This window comes from Prionailurus bengalensis, chromosome X, assembly GCF_016509475.1.
Source record: "Prionailurus bengalensis isolate Pbe53 chromosome X, Fcat_Pben_1.1_paternal_pri, whole genome shotgun sequence".
Lineage (NCBI taxonomy): Eukaryota > Metazoa > Chordata > Mammalia > Carnivora > Felidae > Prionailurus > Prionailurus bengalensis.
Genome location: NC_057361.1, coordinates 23,025,700 through 23,040,654, shown reverse-complemented (window position 1 = coordinate 23,040,654; position 14,955 = coordinate 23,025,700).

The window sequence follows — 14,955 nt, the reverse complement described above, 5'->3', positions numbered from 1 at the left end:
CATGAAGAAGAATGAAACTGGACCACTTTCTTACACCATTCACAAAAATAAACTCAAAATGGATGAAGGACCTGAATGTGAGACTGGAAACCATCAAAACCCTAGAGGAGAAAGCAGTCAGCAACCTCTTTGACCTCAGCTGCAGCAATTTCATGCTTGACACGTCTCCAAAGGCAAGGGAATTAAAAGCAAAAATGAACTATTGGGATCTCATCAAGATAAAAAGCTTTTGCACTGCAAAGAAACAATCAACAAAACTAAAAGGCAACTGACAGAATAGGAAAAGATATTTGCAAATGACATATCAGTTAAAGGGTTAGTATCCAAAATCTATAAAGAACTTACCGAACTCCACACCCGAAAACCAAATAATCCAGTGAAGAAATGGACAGAAGGCATGAATAGACACTTTTCCAAAGAAGACATACAGATGGCCGACAGACACATGAAATGATGTTCAACGTCACTCATCGTCTGGGAAATACAAATCAAAGCCACACTGATATACCACCTCACACTGGTCCGAGTGGCTAAAATGAACAACTCAGGAAACAACAGATGCTGGCAAGGATGTGGAGAAACGGGAACCCTCTTGCACTGTTGGTGGGAATGCAAACTGGTGCAGCTGCTCTGGAAAACAGTGTGGAGGCTCCTCAAAAAAGTAAAAATAGAACTACCCTATGACCCAACAACAGCACTACTGGGAATTTACCCAAGGGATACAGGAGTGCTGATTCATAGGGGCACATGTACCCCAATGCTTATAGCAGTGCTTTCAACAATAGCCAAATTATGGAAAGAGCCTAAATGTCCATCAATTGATGAATGGATAAAGAAGATATGGTTTATATATACAATCGAATACCACTTGGCAATGAGAAAGAATGAAATCATCCCATTTGCAGCAACTTGGATGGAACTGGAAGGTATTAATGCTGAATGAAATAAGTCAGAGAAGGACAGATATATGTTTTCACTCATACGTGGAACTTGAGAAACTTAACAGAAAACCATGGGGTAAGAGAAGGGGCAAAAAAATAAAAGTTACAGAGAGGGAGGGAGGCAAACCCTAAGAGACTCTGAAATACAGAGAACAAACTGAGGCTGGCTGTGGGGGTGGGGGAGAGGGGAAAATGGGTGATGGGCATTGAGGAGGGCACTTGTTGGGATGAGCACTGGGTGTTGTATGTAGACAATGAACCACGGGAATCTACCCCAATAACCAAGAGCACATTTTACACATTATATGTTAGCCAATTTGACAATAAATTATATTAAAAGTAAAATAAAATAAAAAAGATTTATTTATTTTTGAGAGAGAGAACAAGTGAGGAAGGGGCAGAGAGAGAAGGGGACAGAAGATCTGAAGCGGGCTCTGTGCTGACAGAAGCAAGCATGATGTGGGGCATGAGATCATGACCTGGGCTGAAGTCGGTCGCTCAACTGACGGAGCCACCCAGGCACCCCTCAAAAATAAACTTTAAATAAATAAATAAATAAATAAATAAATAAATAAATAAATAAAAATAAATCCTACTAAATAATATGTACTTAGATTTAAGTTTTTGATAAAATAAGAATCATGTTTTATAATATGACCAATTCTTCAAATTGCTCTTGTATAGCACCAGACTTAAATAATATATTAGAAAAAAATTCGATTATGTATGTTTTTTGTTAGAATAACTGTAACTCACTACATAATGTATAATGACAATTTTAATATGATTTGTTTCATTTTCTTCTAAAACATTTAAAAATACTAAACATATAAGTGCTGCGTGAACCAAGGGAAATTACAGTCCTTCTCATTGTTTTAAAATACTTATTCCTAGGCCATGCAAATCTGTCGGTATATTTTCTTTTTTTTTTTTTTTTAATTTTTTTTTCAACGTTTATTTATTTTTTGGGGGGACAGAGAGAGACAGAGCATGAACGGGGGAGGGGCAGAGAGAGAGGGAGACACAGAATCGGAAACAGGCTCCAGGCTCTGAGCCATCAGCCCAGAGCCTGATGCGGGGCTCGAACCCACGGACCGCGAGATCGTGACCTGGCTGAAGTCGGACGCTTAACCTGTCGGTATATTTTCAATATAATGTACCAAGGTCAAATGCACTCTAGAGATATTTTTTAATGGAATTTTCAGGCAAGTCCATGCTGTTGTACAGTAGACTAAACAATTTGATGACCAGCGCATTTGGAATATATATTATGTAATTTCAGAGAACTTTGGAAATGCAGGGGTGGCTTTTAAATGCTAAATAGTATTTTTGAATGTTCCCTCCGAAGAAAGATGGAAGAAATAATTTTGCTGACTTTTTTTCCAGTGAGACAAAGTACAGATGAATTGTGAGTGTAAATTTAATTCTTTCAGCTATGACTTCAGTAGACCAAAAGCATGTACAAAAATATTCAAAAGGAAAATAGGAAGAACTTGGCTGTCTTTAATTTGTTAAGTGTCGCTCACACATCAGTATTATTAAGTGATGTTATGGAAGGCAAATCTGCTCTCCATCCATTAATTGCCATGTGAATATGACACTAAATTAATATTGTTTTCTGTTATTAAATGTATGTTAAAGCTTAGCTAATACTAAGCTATTGACACTACTTTATGTAATGTTGCCCCAATCCATTTTAATACTAAGGCAAGAATACTGTAGCGTCTATCACAATGAAATTTAATGTTGAACAGTTATTCTGTTCTTGAAATAATTTTCTCCTTGGTATTCTACCATGTTTACTATGTTTTTCTCATACTTCTCCATTTTTGTTTTTGTCCACTGCTTCTTTCTCTCTCTCTCTCTCTTTTTTTTTTTTTTTTTTTTTTTTTTACTCCTCTTGCTTCCCTAACATATTAATGGTAGTTTTAAAAAACAATCTTCTGGTGTGTCTGGGTGGCTCAGTCAGTTAAGTATCTGACTTTGGCTCAGGTCATGGTCTCATGATTTGTGAGTTTGAGCCCCACATTGGACTCTCTGCTGTCAGTGCAGAGCCTGCTTCAGATTCTCTGTCCCCCTCTCTCTGCCCCTCCCCGGCATACTCTTCCTCAAATATAAATAGTAAAAAAAAAAAAAAAATCTTTATATTTCCAGGTCTCTCCCTTGAATACTTTTATCTACTCTTTTTCTTTACTAAGTAAATAAAGATAATAACCAAATGTTCCTCTCCTATCCTAGACTTGTTCCACTGGCCATCTCTAATTCCCATCTCTTTCTGTCACTAACCATTAGGTCATTGCACAGTTTCAAAAACTCCTTCTGATACATCATCAGTCTCTTCTCTCTCTCCTCTCCAGTATCTATTTCTATAGCCATAAATAAGATAGGTAAGATCTATAGCTCTAGATGGTGCTAGCCAATAGAACTTTCTGCAAGGGTGGAAATGTTCTGTATCTGTGTTGTCAAATATGGTAGCCATTAGGGGAGCTATTGAACACTTGAAATGTTGCTAGTGCAGATGTGGAACTGAAACTTTAATTATAATTAAAATGAATTTAAATTTGAAAGTACACATAAGGCTAATAGCTAGTATATTAAACAGCACAGCTATGGAATGTTTTTGTTAGTCTGAATCGGTCTCAGAAGTTCCAAGATACAGGTCTTTGAATTGCTCTTAAACACAGGAAACTGTACATATCACTCTGCTACTTAAAGACTTTTCAGTTCCTCCTCTTATATTACTACTTAGACCAAATTCCATAGGCTCACATATAAGGTCCACTTTGGTCTGTTTCCATCACACTTTTCCAGTCAGGTTTCCTTTAATCTCATCATTATATACCCTAATCCATCCAAACTGAATTATCTTTATCCTGAGTCCATTGGTTATGCTTTTTTCCACACTCAGAATTTGTCTGATATATTACTCTCTTTTAGAAATCTTCAGCCCAAACTGCGTTTCCAAATCACCTTAATAGTTTTGTGGGGGTTTTGTTTGTTTTTTTAAGGAAATTTCAAATGTATTTGGAATATGACAACAGAGGATATTTTGTAAAATTATACATAACAAAGTAATTTCTCCATCAGTTATTTCAGTGGACCAGAGTCTGGTTTACATCAGAAGCCCCAGGATGCCTTAAGAATATTTGTCTCATTACCCATTGTTTTCTCCTCCAGGAAACTGTCCTTAATAACCTTTGCTATGTCTCTTCTACCTATGTGGGTTTTTTTTCATTCAATTTTTTTTTAAGTAAAAAAAAGCAAAAGTTCACCCATTCTTCCCATCCCTCACCCCCAACTCTGGCAACTACCAAATCTATTCTGTTTTCTGTATCTATGAAGTTGTTTTTTTGTTTTTGTTTTTAAGATTACATGTATAAGAAAGGTTATATACAGGTGCCTGGCTGGCTCAGTCAGTGGAGCATGTGATTCTTCATCTCAGAGTCAGCAGTTCAAGCCCCATGTTGGGCATAAAGCTTACGAAAGAAAGAAAGAAAGAAAGAAAGAAAGAAAGAAAGAAAGAAAGAAAGAAAGAAAGAAAGAAAATTCATAGAGTATTTTGTCTTTCTTTGACTTATTTCACCTAGCATAATACTCTCAAGATCCATCCATGTTGTTACAAATAGCAAGATTAAATTCTTATTCATGGCTGAGTAATAGTCCATTGTATATATACACCACATCTCCTTTATCCATTCATCCATCATTGGGCACTTAGGTTGTTTCCTCATCTTGGCTATTGTAAATAATGCTGCAATGAACCTGGGGATGCATATATCTTTTCAGGTTAGTGGTTTTGCTTTTTTTGGATAAATACTCAGAAGTGGAATTGCTGGATTATATGGTAGTTCTGTTTCTAATATTTTGAGGAACCTCCATACTCTTTTTCATCCATGGATGCATGAATGTACATTTCCACCAGCAGCTCACAAGAGTTCGCTTTTCTCCACATACTTGTCAACACTTGTTTTTTGTGTTTTTGATGATGACCATTCTAACAGGTGTGAGGTAATATCTCATTGTGATTTTGATTTGCATTTCCCTGATTATCAGTGATGTTGAACATCTTTTCATGTGTCTCTTAGCCATTTATATGTCTTCCTTGGCAAAATGTCTTTTCACATCTTCTACCTACTTTTAGTTGGATGAATTGTTATTTCAGGTGAAGTTGCCATTTATTTCATGAAACTTTTTCCAGTTTCCCATGCTGGAAGCCTCTCCCGCCCCTAAGTCACTCTAGTTATTTATCTTTATTTCCTCCTGGCATTTATTTGCTTTAATTTTATATAAGTAAGTTTATAAGCTCTTTAAGGTCATATCTGATTTATTCCATAATCTTCAGTCTTTTGTCCATTTTCTGGAATATAGAACATTCAAAATAACAAGTAATTGGATTAATAATAAATGATGAATGTGGACATTTGCATTTGAGACCCTTATTATCACCATCAGAACATTTCAAATGAAAGTAATTAAATCATTGGTTAAATACGAATTTATAAATGTATATATTCCACATATGAAGACAGGTTTTGTGTGTACATATATATAATTCATAAATATATAAATATACATATATAAATATCCCAAAATGCAAATAGTCTTTTTACTTATAGCTGAATGGTTTCCATATTTTGCAGAAATTGTTTTATCTTTTCATATGCATATATAACACATACATTTTTGTCTGATATGTACTGAAAAAGTAATTCTAATTTAAATTTTTTCTAGATAATTGGCTCTCTTCTCTATTTTATTGCCCACGTATAGAGCAATCTTAAACATTATAATTATATGCTACAAAACAAAACATTGTGTGAAAATATTTATTTTAAACCAGAATATTATGTTAAGTTCGGAAGATTTTCCCACCATGAACATTTGTTGGCCATCTGTATTCAGTCCAAGCAAACTGTTCATTACTATTAAGGAAAATTGCCTACTGGACATTCTACTCCTTGGAAGTATTAAATTATGGCACTTACGAATATGTGAAAAACCTGATACTCTGTTTAATATTTTATGAACTTCCTCTGGAGTATCTTAAGAAGTTCACTTATTTTCTAAGAAATATTAGTCTCAAGTACCAAATATGTATATTCATATTGTAAACACAATCCAAACAGTCTGTAATACATTCATTTTAATAACAAATCTTGCATTATTTTTTTCTTATTACAGAAATCAATGATTCCATTGTAAACAGTATTAAATGGCCAACTGCATTATGGATTAGACATTGGACATTAGGCATTAGGTGTTAGACAGGGTTCAATTGCTAAAGGAGACTCACAGGACCAACAACAACAAGACTTATACATCTATAGTTCATTGCATGAAAAGGCTACAATAAAGCAACAGCATTAAAGTCAGGATATGGATCAGAGCCAAAGGCTTTTTCACAGCAAAGGTCTAGAGAAGCCAGTCATTAGTTCCTATTGTCTTCCCTTTACAAAGGCCATACCAGTATACCTTTTCTCTCTCAGACCAAGAACATGATTTTCTCTCTTACTAGAAACCACCTATGTGTGTGCATGAAACCCAGCGCTGGGAACTCAAAGTGGAGTCTTAGCTAGGATTCTTTATACCCTGGTGATCATGTAGGCATCTTCCTGCTGTGTAACCTGTCCCGATGGCAGAGTGCTCCAGGTCCCTCACCAAGACCAAGTGCAAATCATCAGTCTTATTTATCAATAAACAATACTGACATGCTGATCTATCATCCCAGAACTTCTTAGATCCATAATTACAAAGTAACACTAGTAGTCAGTGTAGTTTATGCCCTGGCCAGGGTCACTGCTGCGCAGGGGCTTGTCTTATTTCACTAAAACAACTCAGACCATTTCCAGACCCCTGGGAAGTAACTTTCACAGCTCAGAAGCCAAATAACAGGAGCTATTTCTTGCAACACATAAAAGTGACAAAGGATTAGTATTCAAAATGTATAAGATACACTTGTAAACTAGAAAGAGAAACAAATAATAAAAAAGAGAAGCCCCAATACTTTTTAAGCACACACATTAAAACTCAGTAATGCTTTAAGAATGGCAAAAAAAAAATAATACACCACTCATCAGATTGCCGATTTTTTCAAAAGTCTGCTAGATAAGCTTTCATAAGAATCTGGGAAAACAAAAGCTTTCACATGCTGCCATAGTAGGCTAAAATGGCACAATGACTTAAAAGAAAAATTTGACAAGCTTTATAGTAGTTAAGGATATTCATCTTGTAGGAGTATACATACCCTAGAAAAACTAGAAAATATAACATGGGGAAACATTTGTAAAATTATTTAATATAACATAGTAATGGTGAAAAATTAGAAATAATATATGAATGGGGCACCTGGGTGGATCAGTCAGTTGAGTGTCTGACTCTTGATTTCGGCTCAGGTCATGATCTCAAGGTTTGTGGGTTCGAGCCCCGCATCTGGCTCCATGCTGGCAGTGCAGAGCCTGCTTGGAATTCTTTCTCCCTCTCTCTCTGCCCCTCTCCTGCTCAAGCTCTCCCTCTCTCTCTTATTTTGTCTCTCTCAAAATAAATAAGCATTTAAAAAAGATAACAACATTGTTAAAAAAAATATGACCTATACATAGAAAAATAAATCAATTATGTATTTTCCAATAGAGTACACAGTAGATGTAAAATGAATAAATAAGCATTTATATATCATGAGTCAGTGAAGTAATGTTCTTCAAATCCTGTATTAAAAGTGTGCTATAGCACTAAAGTTTTAAAACAAAGAGAGGAAATTAGATTACAGAAAGGTACAAATTATACTGCACCACTTATATGAAGCTTAAAAACAAAAATAAAATTTATGATTATTTATGAAGCCATACAGATGTAATGAAATACAAAATTTAGGAAACATAAACACTACCTTTAAAAAATTTTGTTTTTTAGGGAAATATAATTGACATACAGTATCCCAGTAGTTTCAGCTCTGTATCATGGTGATTCAGTATTTTTATACCTTATAAAATGATTGCCGTAACTCTAGTTACCATCTGCCACCATACATAGTTATTACAATATTATTGACTATATTCCTTATGCTGTACTTTTCATCTCTCTGACTTGTTTATCTTATACCTCCTAATTTTGTACCTCCTAATCCCCTTCACGTATTTCGCCCCCCTCCATCCCTCCCTGCTCTGGTAACCAACAGTTTGTTTCCTGTATCTATGAGTCTGTTCCTTTTTTGTGTTTGTTAATTTGTTTTGTTCTCATATAAGATAAATCATATATCCTTTGTCTTTATCTGACTTATCTCACTTAGCATAATTATCTTTGAGGGCCATCCATGTTGTCGCAAATAGCAAAATTGCACTATTGTTTTTGGTTGAGTAATATTCTCTTGTATAAATACCACATTTTCTTTATCCATTCATTTATCACTGGACACTTAGGGTGCTTCTATATCTTGGCTATTATAAATAATGCTGTGATAAACATAGGGGTTCATTTATCTCTCTGAATTGGTGTTTTCATGTTCTTCAGATAAATACCCAGAAGTGGAATTGTTACATCATATGGCAGTTCTGTTTTGAAATTTTTGAGGAGCCTCCATACTGTTTTCCACAGGGGCCATACCAGTTTGCATTTCTGCCAACAGTGTATGAGGGTTTCCTTCTCTTTACATTCTCACCAACACTTGTTATTTTTTGATAATAGCCTATCTGACAGGCATGAGGTGATATCTCATTGTGGTTTTGATTTGCATTTCTCTGATGATTACTGGCATTGAGCATCTTTTCATGTGCCTGTTGTCCATCTGTATTATCTTCATTGGAAAAGTGTATATTCAAGTCCTCTACCCATTTTTAAAAAAAAATTTTTTTAACGTTTATTCATTTTGAGACAGAGAGAAACAGAGCATGAATGGGGGAGGGTCAGAGAGAGAGGGAGACACAGAATCTAAAACAGGCTCCAGGCTCTGAGCTGTCAGGACAGAGCCCGACGTGGGGCTCGAACTCACGGACCACGAGATCATGACCTGAGCCAAAGTTGGTCGCCCAACCGACTAAGCCACCCAGGAGCTCCCCTCTACCCATTTTTTAACTCGGAGTTTTTCAGTGATAAGTTGTGCATGTTCTTTATATACTTTTGGATATTACCCTCTTGTTGGATGTGTGGTTGCAAATGTCTTTTACCATTCAGTAGATTCCTCTTTTGTTTTGTTGTGGTTTCCTTTGCTGTGCAAAGGCTTTATATTTTGATGTAATCTCATTCATTTATTTTGGGGTTTTTTTGGCCTTGCTTGAGAAGACTGGTGCAAAATAATATTGCCAAGATCATTGCTTACTGCCTGTGTTTTCTTCTAGGAATTTTGTGGTTTCTGGTCTTACATTCAAGTCTTTAATTCACTTTGAACTTATTTTTGTATATGGGTGTAAGATAGTGGTCCAGTTTCTTTTTTTTTTTTTTTTTTCCATGTCGCCATCCATGATAAACACCTTTTGGATGGGAGGTACCTCTGGGGAGAAACTTAAATATTCCCAGTGAGGGATTCAAAATGATTTATTTATTTGAAAACAGGAACTTATGGCAAATGTGGCCCAATGCTAATTACACCAGATGGAAATTTAATATTGTGTCTCCTAGAATTTTGGTTGTAGAAGGACTAGTGACAGACTTGGGTCTGGAAAAAAATATATATATACCGGATTGACACAGAGGCCACAGAGGTCAAATTGCCCACCCATCAAAAGTAAAAATAAATAATAATTAAAAAGCAGCCTCCAGTGTACTAAGTATGGACTTTATGTGAAGAAGCCTGCCTAGGTTTATCTTGGATTCTTCTGAAAATTTTTGCCTGATCGGTTGTAGAACATAACTCCAGGTTATGAATAGAAATTGAGGGAAGTGTCCTGACTCCCAGCCATAAAAGGGACATTTTCAAGGTCAAGAATGATAAACTTGGCTGGCTTCAGTTGGGATTTTTCTCAGTAATTCTCATAAACACAAAAGAAGCGCTCTATAAAATAATGATTGGCATTAGGAATCTGTCATACTCAGAGGGAATTATCAAGGAAATACATTTGTCATTGAAGTAAAATATTTTTTTGATCCCATAGGTTTCCTGTTTGGGGTAGGAAAGTGAGAAAAAGAGGAAGTTTAAGATGGAGTAGAGGTTACAAAGAACCAGATGATATCTCAGGAGAGATTCAGGATTGTTGAGCATCAACAATTGTTGAGGTAAGTGAACAACTGGATTGTTGAGGTAAGTGAACCAGCTTCTGACTGAATAAAACTATGGAGTTTTGATTTAAAAAAGATACTTTAATTGGAAAAATAAGAGCGTTCTTATGACTAAATGTGACCAAATATCTTTTCATTATCTAACAGTGTCATAAAGATTATGGGATCTGCTAGAAATTTCATTCTAGGTAGGGAAGACTTAGCCCTACAGAGGTGGTCTCAAGGGTCAGTGAGAACAATAAATGTTTAATATTTGTGCCTTAAAAGACTCTACCTGTACAATAAATAGATTATGTGGTTGTTTTACGTAAAACAAACACAAGGCATAAAGGAATGTGTATCTTTCTTACAGCATTTGTGATATGCTTCTGGGTGATTTGCAGTCCTCATTATAATACAATAGTAGAGGAAAGTTGGATTTGGTGAATATGTGTACCATCAGCTACTTAAGAGTTCTGATATAATTAGAACTTTCAGAGTTTTTCAGATTTTTTTGGCCAATTACTAAGGGTACACATTTCAATCCTATATATTTGTTTTAAGATCATTAGCCAGAAAATGCCACTTTGGAAACATAGAGTAAAATTGGGGGATCATTCATATAACATAGGGACAAAGAATGTGCTGGCTGAATTTAATTTTTTGCCTGAATCATTTAGAGAGTACACACGCACACAAATGAGGGAAGGGCAGAGAGAGAGGGAGACCGAGGATCTGAAGTGGGCTCTAGGCTGACAGCAGAGAGCCTGATGCAGGGCTGGAAGTCATGAACCAGGAGATCATGACCTGGCTGACGTCAGATGCTTAAACAACTGAGCCGTTCAGGCCAAAGTTTTAAATTTTTAAAGTTAAATTTTACTTGTCACAAATGTTGTTTTCTAATTTGCAAATACTCTGAATGCCTATAATTTCCTCTGTATGGATCACTGAGATTTCAAGTGACCATCTTAGGGTCCTGAATTTGAGTTGCTGCAAATTAGTTGCTTAAGCTATGACACTGAAAGCAACAATCCTCAGGGTGAACTTTCATGCTATCTAGCAGCTCTGAAGCCAAGATAATGCTTATCTGAGCTATTTGGTTGATGTAGTCTTTAATGCTTAAGGGTATATTATTTACAACATAACATCAGGTGATATCTAAGATCTCTATGAAGTTTGGAAACATGAAGTGTGTAAGGTCATGGTCTTGGTAACTATTAGCCTGATATGATATACCATCTGCTCAATTAAGTCAGAACTTATATCAACCTATAGGATTGGATGGTTAACAGTAGAGTGATCTATCTCAAAATATCAACATGGGTTCTCAAACTAGCATCTAATCAACACTAGATATCCCATATTGCTGTGTATGCTCTCCTGTTTCTCTCCTTCTGGAGACATGGCCAGTGCCTTAGGAAGCAATTAATGATTTATCCAGAACTTTAAGTGACTTTGCAATTCCTTAGAATAGATTGATCTTGTATTCTTAACACTTTCCTGAACATGCATCTCTCTCTCTCTCTCTCACACACACACACACACACACATTCTTTTATTTATTTTTAAATGTATACTTTGTATTTTATACTTGTGCTTACTAAGTACCAGTATATTGTGTTCATTAGTAAACATATGCAAATATTAGAAATGTAAAATTTTGAGATAAAGATTAAGTAAGCATTATTTTTACAGAGATATTCTATAAGAGTGTTCAGCCAGACAACCCTTGATTCAGCTTTGGCTTTGAAATCCTTAACTTCTGTTTAAAGTGGCAAAGTTAATAAGATGCCATAAGTGCTTCAGTGTGTGCTAATCCTATGAGATCTCATTTTGGAGGTCTGCTGATTGTGAACTTTGGTAACCAGGGGAATGTTAAGTGACAGAAATGAACCGCTCTTCAAAAATAATCCAAGTAGCTAACATAAAGGCATGCATAGATCAAGCAAATATTGAGTACAAACATATTGGAACAATAGGATTGTGTTCATTTTATGTACTGGGGAAGAAATTATTAAAAGTTACCGGCCTTAAAGACATAGAGGTGAACGCTATTATAGTGCATTTGTGGGACACACACAGAAGGGGATATTCAATCACACTAGCATTATTCCAGTAAATTAATTTACAAGATATAAGAAGGGTAGAACCAGTGATTTCTGCAAAAAGGGAGCTTTCCTGTCCTCTAAAGTTACGATGGAAATGCACTATAATTACCACCTTGCTGAGATGAACATTCATGGCCACCAGGAGACTCTGTAACACAGAGGCAATAGACAGAAACAAACTTATTCCAGCTAACCAGACAGGTGCTTTCACTTAACCATGCTGGATCACCCAAGCATTTGTTTGAAGGTGTACAGTGGCTATTAAGAGCAACCATAGTTGTTCATCTTTTGATTAAGTGTAGACACTGAAAATTCTCTGAACTTCCTAGAAAGATCATGGTAACTGATAGTTGTATTTTCAATGCAAAGTTGCAAGGGAGGCCAAAAAAAAAAAAAAAAAAAAGAGTGGGGGGAATAGTAAAAGGAACCGTTTCTCTTAGTAATTACCTGAGGAATGTCTCAACTCTTTACTGAAATGGACTTGGAAGTTAAACTAAGAATCCTACTGCAGCATGCCTCAGTACTGTCAGAAACAGACTTCCAAAGAAATAAATCTGCACTCAAGAACAAAGAATTTTATGTGGAAATACAATCTAGGGCAGACATCAGCAAACTGGACGATGGGTCAAACCTCACTCACTGCCTGTTTCTGTTAATAAAATTTTAGTGGAACGCAGTGACACCCATGTATTTTTGTATTGTCTGTGACAGCTTTCACAAGATATTGGCAGACTTGACTAGTTATAACAGGCATCATATTTCCTATAAAACCTAAAATATTTATATTCTGGTCCTTTACAGAAAAAGGTTTCTGGTATATAGTCCCTTGGAGTTGATACATACTACTAAAACTTCTGAAAAGACTTATTAATACAAATATTTAATGATTTAATACATGTATTTATTTTTATAGGACAATAATTTTATATCCATTTAAATATTACCTTGTAATATTAGTTGTTGTATTAGTATGTATAAAACCATTTGGTAGGGACGCCTGGGTGGCTCAGTCAGTTGAGTGTCCAACTCTTGATTTTGGCTCAGGTCATGATCTCACAGTTTGTGGGTTTGAGCCCTACATCAGGCTCTACACTAATGGCATGGAACCTGCTTAGGATTCTCTATCTTTCCCTCTCTCTCTGCCCTTCCCCTGCTCGTGTTTCTCTCTCAAAATAAATAAACTAAAAAAAATATTGGTAGAAAACACCAAGTTGATTCTAGAAGAGTCAGCCATTTTTCATCAGTAATTTGGGGCTTTTCTCAGTTTTACAGTGGACTTTAGCGGTACACCATTTGGGTATTTTCTTGGGTATTGTAGATCCTGGTGTCTAGAATATCATGCAATTAAAAAGATCCATTATGATTCTTTCAGGCATAGGAGCAAATTAAGTAAGAAGCCAGTTTTCCAAAAGTTTGGATTTGCTGTTTTTTTGTTTTGGACTTTTTTTTGTTACTTATCATATATATCATATGTATATATGACTCTCTATATATGACTCTAAATGATATATATATATATATATATATATATATATCTCATGAGATATATATCATATATTTATATCTTGCATATATAATCATATACAATGTGTATATGTGTGTATATATATACATACACACATATGCATATATATGCACACACATATATGTATATATACATATATGTGTGTATAAATATGAGATATATGTACATATACAAACATATATATACATAGCCTATGAAAGGCACAGAAGATCATAAAACATTCAGTTCAGCCTTTATTTTATATACCACTTCTTTGCATCTTTCTCCAGGTCAAAATGTCTTTGCATGGTTGTCTTTGTCAAAAGGATGTTTTATGTCCAAAAAGCAAGAAGGATCTTTTCACATCAATTTTTTCTGCACTAGCTACTTCACTGTCAGGGATCAAGTTTTGAGTAGATCCCTTTCCTGCATCGTGTAATCAAGGGAGTGGATATAGAGGATGTTCATAATAAACAACTTGGCAAGAAATTTGACCCAACTTCTCTGCCCCACTTTGCATCATTGCTTGTTTCCGTTCCACTTGAAATATTTGTTCATTTTTTATTATCTTTAGTAGATATTCTGAAAGTTAATGTGTCACTAGTAGCCAGTGATTCTATAGTAGCTTTATATGAATCGATATCATAAATGAGAAAGGTCCCGAGAAACTGATAGTTTCTGTAGCAGTAGTTTCGACAACAAGTAAGATGACAGGATTAAGTTAATGGCACAGTGGGTAGCTGGTGGATAATGTGTACAAGGGTGGACAGATAGCACAAAAAACTGCAAATGTCAGTAGAAATGATCCATAATATTCACCTGCTTTACAGTTCTGCCCAGGGCCGGATAAGCTCAGGAGTTCAGCATGCTGACTTTATTTTTTCTGCAGAGAGAGGGTGTGGGAGAAAGTCAGAGAGAGAGGAGAAAGGGAAGGAGGAGGAGGAGAAGGTGGGGGCTGGGGGTGTTACAGGAAGAGGAGGAGGAATGAAGAGGAAAGAAGAAACCCTGCCCATCAGTTGTTCGCTGCTTTAGGAATTTCTAGCCAGTAGGTCTAAATGACTCTTTCCTATCCTGGGACTCTGTTTTTGCCTTTCTGGACCCTATATTATCTTCTATTATTTCAGTTCGTTTTTCAGAAGGGTGTTCTCCTAAAGGAGATGACGTTGGCAGAGTGGCCTCTGGCAGAATCATTACAATTCTCAGAATTCTTGGCCTGTGG